Below are 16012 nucleotides of genomic sequence, written 5' to 3'. Positions count from 1 at the left end.
CCTCCGCCCAATGGCCTGAGGATAGATGGGGTCAGTATGTCGCCCCCTTACTTACAGGGATTCTACAAGCGGCATATCAAGCAGCAAACCCGGGTGGAACCACGCCATATCAAGAGATAAAGACTAGTATTTTGTAACGCGTGGGACATGACACAGAATATTATAGGGTTAAGTTCAGAAAAATTAAATGGGGACCCAATGAAGACCCCCGAACCTTTTATTATCGGGTAAAGGACTTGGCCTTAAAATGGTTGGGGTCTTCCGGAAATAGTAGGGAGGAAGTGATCCAAACAATCGTCCTTGAACAGTATTTAGAGTCCCTGCCTACCTCCACTAAACATTGGATACGTCAACATCCAAAGGTGACTACTGACATGGCAATTGATTTAGCGTGTGCCTATCATCGCTCCACTGATGTAAGAAATATATCCACCCGACCCAACCTAAAACCAGGACCTCCCATTCCTAAAATTGCATTTAAACCCTTCCCGGAGGAACCAGTACCTCACCGAGTTCCTAACCCTCCCCCGGTAGCAGGACCCCAATGTTACAACTGTGGGGAGTGGGGCCACATCGCCCGAATGTGCCCCAGGAAACAAGATAGTAGTGAGCCAATGGAAATTGGAGTTACTAGGCGAAGGGTACTGTGTACGGGAAAAGGTAACCCAAAATTTAAACAGCTTTTGACAGTCAACGGGAAACTCATATGGGCCCTTGTTGACTCAGGATGTAGTCAGTCGGTGGTGAGAACAGATATAGTCCCCGTAGAAGATGAGAGAAACGAACAATGGGTGAATATATGTTGCATACATGGAGATAAAGAACAATACCCTTTATGTGACGTCATATGGGAAAACACCGAGATATCTTGTCGATGGGTATAATGCCCAATCTGATTGAGGAGTGCATCATTGGAACTGATTATGAACATTTCCAAGAAATACAGGATTATGTTCGACAACCCAAACTGACACAGGATTGGTGGAGAGAAGCCCCTTTCTCCAATAGCAGTATAGAAAGCCCCACAATCCGGAGGAAGTTATCACGCAGAGAGAAACGAATAGAAAAATTGACTTACTTGGGGAAGGAGAGAACAGGACCAGACACAGGCATTATTGCAGAAACACATGAAGTCCCTGTCAGTTTTCCCCATCAGCAAAGAATAGATCCTTCTCTCGCTCACGCTTGGAAGTCGGCCAGAGAAGAAGAAACCGAAGAGGTAGGTCCCTACTTCCTCATTAAGAAAAGCCTCTTATATCGAGTAACCACTACCAATACCGGAGAACATAAACAGCAATTACTCGTACCCGATCATTATCGCAATCAGGTCCTAACGATGGCACATTGTCAACCAGGGGGAGGCCATTATGGGAGAGAAAAAAACAGAAGAATACCTTCTTAGACGGTTCTATAGGCCGGGGGTGTTTGCTCACATACGTAAGTTTTGTTCCCAATGTCCCAGATGCCAACTCACTGAACCCGGCAGACCTAAGAAAGCTCCTCTAATACCACTACCCATTATTGACATTCCCTTCAGTAGGATAGGAATGGATCTAATTGGACCCGTAATACCATCCACAAAAGGTTATACGTACATCCTAGTACTGGTTGACTATGCCACCCGATACCCCGAGGCCATTCCCTTAAAAAGTATGACAACTAAGACAGTGGCCTAGGCCATGATTAACGTTTTTTCCCGAGTAGGATTCCCACATGAAATACTCACTGACCAGGGGACTCCTTTTATGTCCACTCTTATGAAGCAAATATGTAAAACCTTAGGTATTTCCCAAATCCGTACCTCGGTATATCATCCTCAGACGGATGGATTAGTCGAAAGATATAACCAAACAATAAAAAACTTACTAAAAAAAGTAATGGAAGAGTCAGGGAGAGACTGGGATCAAAAACTACCCTTAGTGTTATATGCCATTCGAACACATGAACAGTCCTCTACAGGACACAGCCCCTTTGAACTGATGTTTGGAAGACAGCCAAGATCTCTTCTTGACATGGCCATCGAAACATGGGAGGAAGAGGCCGAAGAAGGGGGAAGACCCCTTCTAGAATATGCTCACAATTTAAGGTCACAACTACAAAATCTATGGGATACGGTCAAGGTAAATATGGAACAAGCTCAAAACACTCAAAAACAATATTATGACCGCGGAAGCAAGTTACGGGTTTTACAACCAGGGGATCAGGTCTTAATTATGCGTCCGACCTCAGAACAAAAACTAATTGCTAAATGGCAGGGCCCATATAAGATAATAAGAGCCGTATCTCCAGTTACCTACCTGGTGGAGTTATCAGATACTCCCCGGAAATCACAGATTTATCATATAAATCTTCTAAAAAAATGGGAAGACCCAGACCCCTCGAACACTGCTGGCGTGTTGGCAGGAGTTCTATGTCCCAATAATAAGTCAAGTATTGAGTTCTGTCCAACCGAACACAGTAACAGGGACGATCTACCCTCAGTAAATGAAACCTTAACAAAAGCCGAAAAAGAACAGGTATACAGAGTACTTGAACATTTCCGGGATTTCTTTTCAGCATTACCAGGTAGAACCACCTTGATAACTCATAAAATAAGAACCATACCAGGGAGGATTGTGAGGTTACGACCATATCGTATTCCTGAAGCAAGGAAACAGATTATGGAGACTGAAATACAGAAAATGTTAGACCAAGGGGTGATTGAACCTTCAAATAGTCCCTGGTGCTCCCCGGTGGTTTTAGTACCAAAACCCGACGGTACTATTAGATTCTGTATTGATTTCAGGAAGCTAAACGAAAACTCCCTGTTTGACACATATCCTATGCCCAGAGTTGACGACGTATTAGAGAAACTAGGGAAAGCCAAATATATGACCACCTTAGATTTGACAAAAGGGTATTGGCAGATTCCCTTAGACACAGAAGATAAAGAAAAAACAGCATTCGCCACCCAGTCCGGTCTGTATCAGTTCACTGTACTACCCTTTGGTTTACACGGAGCACCAGCCACGTTCCAGAGGTTAATGGATAGACTCCTAAATCCCTTTCAATCTTTTGCAGCGGCCTACCTAGACGATGTGGTAATTTTCAGTGAAACCTGGAGTGATCATCTCAAACATTTACAGCAAGTTTTCCACACCCTTGTCACCGCAGGGTTAACTGCCAATCCAAAAAAATGCGTCATAGGAACTCCCGACATATCATACTTGGGGTATAAAATTAGTCAAGGGAACCTGAAACCCCAAACAAAAAAAGTAGAGGCCATACTAAATGCCCCTAAACCAACAACCAAGAAAGAGTTACGCTCCTTCTTAGGGTTAGTAGGTTATTATAGAAGATTCATACCTGAGTATTCTACCATAGCTGCCCCTCTCACGGACCTTCTATCTAAATCCCATCCTAATCGGCTAGCACCCTTTTCGGCCCAACAGACGTCCAGCTTTGAACAACTAAAATCCTTCCTAACCAGAGATCCGGTACTCCGTTGCCCAGACTTCTCCAAACCTTTCCATCACTATACTGATGCCTCAGTTGTGGGTTTAGGGGGAGTATTGGCCCAACCTGACGGGGACGGTAGAGACCACCCGGTAGTGTACATCAGCAGGAAACTATTTCCCCCGGGAGCAACACTATCCGACTATTGAAAAAGAATGTCTGGCCATAAAATGGGCCGTGGATACGTTACAATATTACCTTCTCGGCCGCCCCTTCATACTTTTTACAGATCATGCTCCCCTCACGTGGTTATCTGCCCACAAGGATACCAATTCTCGGATATTACGATGGTTCCTTGAACTGCAACCATTTTCTTTCCAGGTCCGTCACATCCCCGGTCGCCAACAGGCCCCAGCTGACTACTTATCCCGCTTCCCAGACGCTGCTGCGGTCCTCGACCAGGACCTTTCCTGGGGAGGGGAGTGTAGCCGGGATCGCCCGGCTACGGACACGGGAACTGACGTATCGGCCGAAGCCGATACGTCATTTCCGCGTCTTCCCGTTGCCGGGGAGACGCGGCCGGAACACGGCCGACAAGGTACCATTGCCCGGGAAACGACGTGTGTTTCCCAGGTTAAAAAGGTGAAAACAGGAGAGGCGGGGGTGTGGAGAGAGAGGAACAACGCGGTAAAAGAAAGGCGAGAGGAGAGAAAAGAAGACGCAGAGAGTCCAAGGAGAGAGCAGCACGAGGAGGAGAAGGACACCAGGAAAGAAGCAGACGAGGAATTGACAGACAGAGAGGGAAGAGAAGAGCTCCTGAACCTGGAAGCAGGACACCAGCAGGAGGAACACTACCAATCCAGCCACGACCCTGGAGGGTCGTGGCTTAACAAGGTACGGTCCTTTTGGGAGAGAAAGAAGGGAAATAGGGGAGAAGGGACTGGGGAGGGGTCATAAAGGAGGGTTGGAGAGGGAGGTAAAAGGAAGGGCACTATAAGTAACTCACCGGGGTCACGTATTTCTACACTAATAATAGAAGTGTGCGCACTAGTCCCTGAACCACTTCCCCACTGGCACCAACCCCTCCTTTTGTGTATACCACCTCCCAGTCCAAAAGTAAGAGTATAGGAAAAGCCTATTACTGAAACCCAATACTTACCTTGGCGTTCTCCCTTCTATTTCCGGCACCATCCTGGACTCCGATGAGCGAGTACGACAGCTGGGTTACCTGTAAAACAAGAAACAAGGATATACCATCACGAACCTGGGAAGCAATACAAAGGAAGAACAAGTGACTAAGAAAGACGATAAAACTTGTGACTTTGTGTATACTACTCCAAAACCACCCCCCCCTATCATAACGAAAATAAACCACTTACCGTCACCTAAAATACGTCTCAGTGGTCTTTATACTGTTCGACCTGCGACACCTTAGTACTAGCTTATGCAAAAGTAGGGAGGAGATGCCTCTATCTCCCTCCCCCTTGGGCCTAGCTGGTTTTGACAGGCATGTGCTTGGACTCCTTGGGTGCCTCATTTCCAGGAGTCTGGATTCCAGGCCCAGTGTCAGGAAGCAAGCATCAGCTCTGACCCCTTATTAAATGTGAGCTATTGAATGCTCGATCACTTCCCAAGCATGGTCTTGAAATTGGGGAACTAATAGTAGATAGAAATTTGGACTGTTTGTTCATTACGGAGGCCTGGGCTAAAATTGATTGACTCAGATCTTGACTTTGTGGCTGTTTTACCCACAGGATATGGGGCGGTTAGTGTGGATAGACAGAATAAAAGGGGAGGAGGGGTGGCAATCATTGAGTTGTAGCCTTATTCCATTAGCAGACTACTCTGATGTCTGCGAAGGTTCTCACTTTAGAATCAAAACAGGTAATGCACCAAATTTGGAAGGTCTTCTACTCTATCGCCCTCCCAGACCAAAAAAGCATTTTTTGGAGTTGTGGCTGCAAATTATTGAACCTCTATCTACATTAGACCAGAGTATCATCCTTGGGGACTTTAACTTCCACTTGGATGATAATGAGGATAAAGACAACACCACTCTTTTAGATTTTATGTCAGGGTTGGGATGGTCCCATATGGTGAGTTCCCCCACCCATTTAGCTGGTCATACTTTGGATGGCATTTTTACTACACCTAATACCCTGGAGATAGGGGGACTGTAATCAACTAGATTGGACTGATCATAGTATTATTGCTTTTGGGATAATTCTGAAGGGCAGTAATAAACATTCCCATCCTGGGACTGTGAAGTACAGGATATGGGATCAGATAAAGATTGAAGATCTTTCTGCCATTTTAGAGAAAACTCAGATAGATGATCTGAACGCACCTGGACTATCCGTCTCTGCTTTTAACACTTGGATCAAGGAGGCTATTGAGTCAGTGGCTCCCCTGAGGGTAGTCCACCATACAGAGAGGACAAGAAATTCTGCCCTTTGGTTCTCCGCTGGCTTGAAGAGTATCCAAAGAGACTGCAGAAGACAGGAAAGGAAATGGAAACTTTACCCTACCCTATTAGAAATTATTAAATTAAAAGAAATTAGAAATCAATATAAATTAGCCATTAAACAGGCGAAAATTGCATACTTCTCTCAGAAACTTTTAAAGGCCTCAAATTCCCCTCAGGAATTGTCCAAAACTGTGAAGTCCCTCTCCACTCCTTTTTCGACACAAGGACTAGACAACTCACAATCGCTCTGCGATAGGATAGCTAGTTTCTTTAAGGACAAAATTATTAAAATACATAATGGTTTCCAGGATCCCCTACCTCTGCTGAGAGACTGGGATCCAGATCTTTATGCAGAGTAGCCTGAGCACCCTATCCTAGAAAGGTTTGCCCCACTTTCTTCAGAACAAATTAAGGGCTTTTATCCAGGACTCATTTAGGATCCCCAGCTGACCCCTGTCCCCCCAGGGTGTTACAGCGGATTGGCAATTAAGTCAGGGCCTTTGGAAAAGCTGTATGCTGGGGTGTTGGAAAGGGGCACTTATCCTCCAAAATGGAAAGAAACAATCATTGTCCCCTTAAAGAAAAAAATGGACGGTGACTCAGAAGACCTTAAGAATCTTTGCCCTATCACCCTCCTACCCACTCTAACTAAATTATTGGAGAAACATTTAAATCAGGAGCTTACCTAGTTCCTGACTACTCATGCCTGTCTGGATGGCTCCCAACATGGGTTCCAGAAACACCATAGTATGGAAACTGCCCTGTTGGCAACCACCGAGGCAATTAGGAAACAGGTAGATACGGGAGAGGGTGCAATCTTGATATTATTGGATTTATCAGCTGCTTTTGACACCATCTCGCCACTCAGATTAACTGACCGTCTTTATGAGGTCGGGGTGAGAGGATCAGCCTTAAACTTGCTCACATCTTTCTTTCAGAATAAATCACTTGTAGTTAAATGTGGAGACTACATTTCGAACCCTTTTCAGCTCCCTTGTGGAGTTCCTCAGGGATCCTCCCTTACTCCAACCCTGTTTAATTTGTATGTTGCACCTTTGGCAGAACTAGTGCGTTCGATTAGGAAGTGGATCATTTTTAAAGCATTGTGCCTGGTTCACAAGTCCGTCACTTACAGGCTCCTTTCTCGCCTCTTCCTTTCATTAAGTGGTACATACCTGGGAGGATTCTCCGCTCAGCTGATCGAAAGCTAGCTTATGCCTCCAGGACCAAGAAAGTGAAATGGGGGGACCGAGCTTTTTCTACAGCGGCGGTCAAATTATGGAATACTTTACCTTTGAAAATTAGGAATATCCCTTCTCTTCAGCTATTTTGTAAACTATTTAAAACCTAGTTATTTCAAGCCTAATCTTAGACGGATCGTTGTATCATGGTCTCATTTCCTCTAATAGCGCTTTTATACCTCTGGTCGAAATGCGCTTTATTAAATAACAGATAAATTAAAAAAATAAAAAAAGACAGGAGTAATGCCCACCACCCCAATGGCCAGCACAGGGGGATAGGGGACCCCTGGGCATGGCCATTGCACCCAGTGCCATTTAGGGGGGCCCTAAATGGGCCCCCAGTGGCACTTAAAATATGAAGAAAAAAAAATACTTACCTATACTTACCTGGGATGGGGTCCCTCATCCTCCGGTGTCCCTCTGGTGTGGGTGGGGGTGTCCCTAGGGTCTGGGGAGGGCACCTGTGGACTTATTCCATGGTGTTCCACCATGGAAATTGGCCCACAGGTCTCCTAACGCCTGGATAAATTAGACACTAGGGCCTTAAAGTCATTTTTTGGATGGGAACGCTCACCTTGCATCTCACTGACGCAAGGTGGATTCACGCATCCAAAAAATGACTTGGACTCCAATATTTTGATGTTAGACTAGTCTAGCTTAAATATGGAGTTAGGTTTGCGCTGAATTAGCGTAAAAAATAACTCTAATTCAGCGCAAAGCGAGTACAAATCTGGGCCTTAGTTTGTTATATTTTACTCAAGTAACTGTGAATTTAAATACTTAATCTATATAAAATTTAAGCGGAGGCAATTCACTCATTCAACACTCGATTCCCAACTATGCTGGGTAATGATACACAGTCAGAGTTTATGGATAAAGCATGAAAATGCTCTGGGTATTTCACTGCAATTATCAGGGCACATATAAGCTGAAGGACTTGGGGGTAGATTTACAAAGATTTTGCGTTGGGTTAACCAGTCAGACATATTTCCAAGGCAATGTGTAAAGTATTTGTACCTAAACACACAGTAATACAGTGAAAACACTACAAAATAGACACCACACCAGTTTAGAAAAATAGCCAATATTTATCTAAATCAGACAAGACCAAAACAACAAAAATCCAACATACACAAGCAAAGTTATGAATTTTAGAATCTTACGCCATAAAAAACAATGGAATCGTTGTTGTTACACAAAGTAACTGGTTTAGGTAAAAAATAAAGCCGCATGGGCAAACGTGCGTCTGACAAGTCAGCGATGCGTTGATTCCTTACTCGCAAGTGAGGCCGTGCATCATTTCTTCTCCAGTCGGGTAGGCGATGTGTCGTTTTTTCTCTCCCACAAGAGAGCGGTGCGTCGATTTCCAGATGGGGCACCTCAGATCCACGCTGGTTCACGTTGATTTTGATGCTCAGCGATGATGCGTGTCAAATCCGCACGGTGATGAAAAACCATGCCAATTGGGGGTTGCATCATTTTCAGCAGCCGCAAGCTGTATTGCGTCGTTTCTCCAGCCGCGATGCAGGTGATGTGTCGATTTCCCAGCCACAATGCAGGTGATGCATTGATTTCAGCCACGAAGTGGGGTTGTGTGTCGTTTTTACAGCCGCGTTGCAGGTGGTGCCTCAAAAGTTTCCATGCACACCTCCTGTGCATTGATTTCCACCTTGGTTCTACCAGCTTCACCTTTCAAGGGCCAACGGACTGGATAGGGCACCACTTGGCAGGGTAGGAGTCTCAGCAGAGAGTCCAAGTGCTGGCAGAGGAAGTCTTTGATGCTTCTGAGACTTCAAAACAGGAGGGAAGCTCAGTCCAAGCCCTTGGAGACACTTCACAAGCAGGAATATAACACAAAGTCCATTCTATGTCCTCTTTCAGGCAGAAGCAGCAACTGCAGGCCATCCCAGCAAAGCATAGGCAAAGGGGTAGTACTCTTTCTCCAGCTCTTCAGCTCATCTCCTTGGCAAAGGTTCCTCTTGAATCCAGAAGTAATCTAAAATTCTGGGGTTTTGAGTCCACTACTGATACCCATTCTGCCTTTGAAGTAGGCAAACTTCAAAGGAAAGTCTCTGCTGTTCACAAGATTCTGCCTTGTCCAGGCCTGGCCCCAGACGCACACCAGGCGGTTGGAGACTGCATTGTGAGAGGGCAGGCAAAGCCCATTCAGGTGTAAGTGTCAGCTCCTCCCTCCACTGTAGCCCAGATGACCCATCAGGATATGGAGGCTACAACCCAGCTCCCTTTGTGTCACTGTCTATAGAGAATTCATAACAGCCCAAATGTCAGTCAGACCCAGACAGGTAATACACAAGCAGGCAGAGGCACAGAATAGTTTAAGCAAGAAAATGCCCACTTTCTAAAAGTGGTATTTTCAAACTGACAAACTAAAACCAATATCCCCAAAAGTTGTATTTTTAAATGTGAGTTCAGAGACACCAATCTCCAAATCTTATCTGCTCTCAAAGGGAAACTGCACTTAAAAGATATTTAAAGGCAGCACCCATGTTAACCTATGAGAGAGACAGGCCTTGCAACAATGCGTCAGACAAACAAGGCAACTGAACAAGGACAACATCCAGGCCCACACATTGCTGACATGATAATGCAATTGAATGGAGTAAAGGTTTTTGTCTTGCCTGATATAAATACAGGTTATCACATTACAACCTTTTCTACACATGCTGGTTTGTTTCTATACAAAAGACTTAGGCGGTGATTCTAACCGCGGCGGGCGGCGGTCGCCGCCCGCCATGCGGTTACCACCAAATGACCGCACCGCGGTCACAAGACCGCGGCGGCCATTCTGGCTTTCCCGCTGTGCTGGCGGGCGACCGCCAAAAGGCCGCCCGCCAGCACAGCGGGAAAGACCCAGCAACGATGAAGCCGGCTCCGAATGGAGCCGGCGGAGTTGCTGGAGTGCGACGGGTGCAGTAGCACCCGTTGCGAATTTCAGTGTCTGCTAGGCAGACACTGAAATTCTTTTTGGGGCCCTCTTACGGGGGCCCCTGCAGTGCCCATGCCAATGGCATGGGCACTGCAGGGGCCCCCAGGGGCCCCGCAGCACCCCCTACCGCCATCCTGTTCCTGGCGGGTCTGGCGGTAGGGGGTGTCAGAATCCCCATGGCGGCGGAGCACGCTCCGCCGCCATGGAGGATTCTCAGGGGCAGCGGAAAGTCGGCGGTACACCGCCGACTTTCCGTTTCTGGCCGCGGCTGAACCGCCGCGGTCAGAATGCCCAGCGGTGCACCGCCAGCCTGTTGGCGGTGCTACCGCGGTCATTCGCCTTGGCGGTTTTTACCGCCAGGGTTAGAATGACCCCCTTAGGCCCATTATGTGCTATGGAATTTAGATTTTGGCGGACATGATATCCGTCACCATTGTGACAGAGTAATCCCCCCTCCGAGTTTTAAATCAAGTCCTACCTTTTGGTGTGTCATCGGCTGCAGAACTTTTTTAAGATGTAATTTAACGTATCATGCAGCCTGTGGTAAATGTGTTCAGTTATAGCGATGATATATTGCTTTTCTGAGCAATGCAGAAGGAGCGTTATAGAACTCTCATGCAGTAGGTAATTTACTCAGCGATGCCGGATTGACTTTGAATGCAGACAAGTGTGAGTTCAACAACACAAAAGTGAAATTCTTTGGCCATATCTTTTCTGATGGGGGAATGACACCTGATCCTGCAAAAGTACAAGCTCTGTCAAATGCTGATCCCCCTCAAGATGTTTCAATGGTACGTTCTTTTTTAAGCATGACATGTTACTGTTCAAGGTACATGCATGACTTTGCCACTTTTAGTGCTCCATTACGAGAGTTGACAATGAAAAATATTACATATATGGTCATAAAAGTGTGAGCAAATTTTCAATAGACTCAAACACACCCTCGCAAATGTGAGTGAAATGGCATACTTCAATCCAAAGCTTCATACAGAGATTGTAGTTAACGCTAGACTGGTCAGGTTAGGTGCTATCCTTGCACAGCATAGAGTATGCCCAATTGTTTGACATCACATTGTGGCCTATGCTTGTAGAGGTTTGTCCCAAACAGAATGTACTTAATCACAACCTGAGAAAGAAAGTTTGGCTGTGGTATGGGCTTGTGAACATTTCCATACATACCTGTACGGAAAGCCTTTTATGCTGGCAACTGATCATCAAGCTTTACTGATAAGCTGTGGCAATCCAAAAGCCAAGATGCCTCCTCTCATTGAGCGATGGGGACTATGATTGCAGGAGTATGATTATACAATTGTGCCTCGTCCAGAAAAGGATCAGATTCCTGCTGACTACTTTTTGAGAGTTCCCTGTACTAGATCACGGTACTCCATCCAAGATGGCTCAAGCCTACATTAAATTCATTGTCAAGTTAAGTACACCAGCTACTATCTTGTGAGCCAAAATCATCACTGCCACAAGCCATGATAGTGATATGCTGAAGTTAAAAGACATAGTTACACATCAGTCATGAAATAAACACACTCGACCTCTCACAAATGATAGTGTATATCAAAATTACAAAAATGTCAAAGATGAATTGTCCATTACTCAGGAAGGAGTTATACTGCAAGGATTAAGAAGCTTGATTCTAGAGAGCTTGCAAAAGAAAGTGATTGAAGTGGCTAATGAAGGACATTGTGGTAACGGTGCCTCAAAAAGAGCTCTCTTAGACCGAGTTTGGTTTCCATACTTAGATGGAAGAGTTGAAAAGGAACTCAAGGCCTATCATATCTGCAACTGCCTTCTACCAAGGTTATTAAACCTACTCTAAACATGTAAGAACTCCCTGAACATGCATGGGAGAGAATAGCCATTCATTTATTTAGTCCCCTTGACAATGGACATCATCTCACGGTGATTGTATATGAATACTCCTGTTTCTCCTTGGTTGGAGATCTTTCATCTACAACTCACCGACGAGTCCTTAAAAAGCTTGATAGCATCTTTGAGACATGGGACATTCAAGCCATTTTGAAATCCGATAATGGCTTACCCTTTAACAATAAAGAATTCAAGTAGAACATCTGAACATAAAGCATCCAGAGAGGACACCTTTATGTTTACAGGCCAATGGTGTAGTTGAGTGTTTTATGAGTACATTAAAGAAAGCAGTACCATGTGCAACTCTTGAGAAGCTCACTACTAAACTGTATTTTAAGAGCTTATTGTTCAATACACCACTCTAACACAGGTAAAAGTCCTGCTACTTTAATTTTTGGGATAACAATTGCAACCATGTTATCTCAATGGGCCACCAAACAAGACAACAGTGAAAGAATGATTTGTACAATGGACTTGGTTAACAAGAAGAAAATGAAAGCATATGCAGACAAGAGGCGACATGTGAAGAACATCTTGTTTAGCGAAGGAGATCTGCTGATCCCCTAACAAATGCTTAAGAGAAAATCTGATGCTCCTTTCAATGCTGAACCTTTCCAAGTGATGTCTACCAAGGGAAATGGTGACTGGCCAGTGCCCTGGGTAGTCTGTTACCAGTGACTCTTCTCACTTTAGACTTGTGATTCATCTGTCTTCAACTCGAAATGGTGAAACAAAGACTGACCCTGAACACTCAGGCCCATATTTTTACATTTTTAATGCCACATTTGCGTTGCTTTTTGAGACAAAAGCGGCACAAACTTACAAAATACAATTGCATTTTGTAAGCTTGCGCTGCTTTTGCATTAAAAAGCAGCGCAAATGAGGCGTTAAAAAAATATAAATATGGGCCTCAGTGGCTACTGAAACCTCTTTACCATCCTTGTCAATCTCTGTCACTTACAGCTTCCATTAACCAGGTCAGGTCGTTTGAATGAAGCACCAAGAAGATTGATTGAAGAGACATAGTTGTATATGCTTCTATGTAAATGTATGTCTACTGATTTTATAAAAATTGTAATTGTTCATTTAACCAAGGAGATGTAGTGTTTTGCATGTTTTAGGACGGAATGTTTTTGGCTCCATATGGCCTCTGTATCAGTGTGACGTAATCGCTAGAATACAATGTAATTAAAGCTTGATTTAGAATGTTGGAGTTCATGGTACTCGCAGAGCAATATAGCCGAGATTTATAGATCTGTGTGTGGTTTAGTCATTGGCAGGTAACAGGTTGGGGAGGATGCTACACATTTCAAGCTAAAATAACCAGTTCACTGTGAGGTCTGATAACTTATACTGCTTTCACCTTCTGCTGTTCAGCTTTTTGGAAGCTTAAGAGCACAGCAGTGCAAGGCACAGGGCCTGTGTGAATCAACCCTTCCTGCCAGTCCTTTTCCCAACCCCTAACTGTCCCCCTGTACCTGAATTAACCCTCCAGCCCAATCCTTTGGCTTGTAGTGGCTGATGCTTTCAGTGAAAGTTTAAAATACATGAAATCTGCCTGATAACAAAGCAAATTTGTTCTGCTGGGTGGCATCTTCCAAATTTTGAGGAACTTCACTTTGCTCTTGGAATTTTAGCCCTTGCTGTCGCCACATCACCATGAAACACCACAAACCAGAGAAATTTAGTTATTTTTACAAATGTGGAAATGTGAAAAAGAGGCATTTTTTGGTACATTCTGGGTCTTGCAGTCTATGAAGTAAAAAATATGTTGCTGCACTGTCTTGCGTGAAAGGAAGTGAGAAAAAAATCAGGCATATGCACATTTTTTCCTTTCCCCCAGCACTAGCAAAATAGGCAAAGTTGGAAAAATAAGAATGAATAAAAACATTTCTCCTCATTATGCGTGCCTTGAGTAGATTAGGTGCACTCTTTCCTCCCCATAATGGTGGTTATTAGAACAAAGTATCTGCCTGCTAAAGCCTACTGCTGTGAAGCACTTTGTGGTCGAGAATCTGAATGGGTAGAGACATTGAATCCTAACATCTATAGGAAGCTCTTTCAACTGCCCCAGAAAGAGTTGTCAGCACACATTTGGCTTGTGTTTGGGCTTGTGAGGCAAAAATACTCAAGACAAGGCGCCTTTGTCAAATTCTGTCACAAACTGAGAGCAGCAGAGGAAGACTCATTAGACCAAAGGCTCTAGACTGAATTGTCTACAACAGCGGCCCATACAGTGACTATTTACAGTCTAGCATACGGCTCCTTTAAATAAATAGAGCTATGGGAACTCTCCACATAATTTCAAGCCTTCAGGAAACATGTCAACAAAAATATATGCAAGCTCTGGCTTTTGGATGACAAAAACATCATCTCAAATCGTGCTCACTTGTATATTATCATTCAATCCTAAAAGGCCCTAGCACAACAGGAATATCTAAGTTCCCAGTTATTCATTTCATCAAAACAAATGAAAATAATGCCTTTGCACTTGGGAGATTTCCAAACTTTGGCCTTTTTTACGAAATGGCTTGCAAATGTAAACAACAAGTCCTGCAGAAGCTGTAATCAAGCTCTTGAAACTATTACAAATATTGGGCCATTTTTGTGAGGGAGTTGCATCGTTCTTGTACTGTGCAACGTGGTGCATGTGTGACGCAACTCCAGAATGCAATTTATCAAGTCATGCAAAACTACCTTGCGTGGCCCTGAGTAGCTTGACAATTTCAGAGTAATACAGCAAAGCGCAAAGCGCAATGTTGCGTTACTCTGCCACAGGGAGGCTTTCCATGGGTGTAGCGTGGTGTTCCCACTCAACACCCATGGACTTTGACACATTTCCAGATTTATTAAAAGTGGAAGACCTGGGAATGCACTAAAGTGCTACACCTCCCCAGGTGAGGCGTAACGAGGAGAAATATCCTAATTTCTCCTTGTTTTTACCTCTTGCTATGTCTGCTTCATTCTTCAGCACACATAGAAAGAGGAAAATGCCTCAGAGGATTGTTTTGTGCAGTAAAGTACCCCTTTCTGCACAAAACAATCCTCCTTACAATAGCAGTACCCTTAGACCATGGTGCAAGGATGCCTGCTGTGGCACTGGGTAGCCAAAACGGGCCAGTAGAGGGAAAAGACAGGAATGCACTGTATTATTTTACATATGGTGCATTCCTGCCCTTTCCTTGTCATGCAACGCAGTTTCACTTTCTCATAAATATGCCCCATTATCTGTATCTGTCTTGGATTTCTGCCAGCGCAATGACAATTCCTAGGGCATTTTTTCAACTCACTAGGAGTGCAAACTTTCCGTCAGGCAGTTAAAGCATGTTTCAAAGGAGTCAACATAGGACTAAACCTGCAGATGGTCAAATCTGTGACACATTTTGCAAACAAACTGCAACAAAAAACAAGTTACACAAACCTTATGCCCTCCGTGTACACTGCTGCTAGCACTGGTATAAAGATAATATTTCTTGATGAGTTTCTAAGACGCCCTCCGAAATGAATTTTAGGCTTTATGTGTAAAACTGTTGCTAGCACTGGTATTGTGATAGTATCTCATAATGACTTCTTAAAGTGTTTTTTCAATTGTATTTTTATGACAAACTTTTATTGTGCTTTTTTGTGCAATGCCTTTTACTAACTAAGCATATGTAATAAAATTGAATTGAATTGAAAATTGAGGTGCACATTCCGGTCTACAAATATTAGTACATAGCCATTGGAGGTGATTGCAAGGAAATGCCCCTGTACCACCCATGGAACTCACACTTAATACAAAGCAGCACCTAGCACAACTTTGCATTACTTTGGGAACTATCACATTCAAATCCTGGTTTGTATTGGATAACCCAATTCAACACGTTGTGCCAGGTTTACTTCACTTTTGTGATGCAACCCCAGCGCAAAGGATCTGTATACCTGGGCCCTGATACAAAGCACAAACGCATAAATACAATGTGCAGCACATTGTGCACAGTTTTGAATAACCTCATGAAGCTCAGGAGATGCTACCCAAGATGAGCATTCCCAAAGGCTGATCAT

The sequence above is a fragment of the Pleurodeles waltl genome, chromosome 9 (genome assembly GCF_031143425.1).
Source record: "Pleurodeles waltl isolate 20211129_DDA chromosome 9, aPleWal1.hap1.20221129, whole genome shotgun sequence".
In the NCBI taxonomy this organism is placed as follows: domain Eukaryota; kingdom Metazoa; phylum Chordata; class Amphibia; order Caudata; family Salamandridae; genus Pleurodeles; species Pleurodeles waltl.
This window is presented reverse-complemented; position numbering follows the sequence as displayed.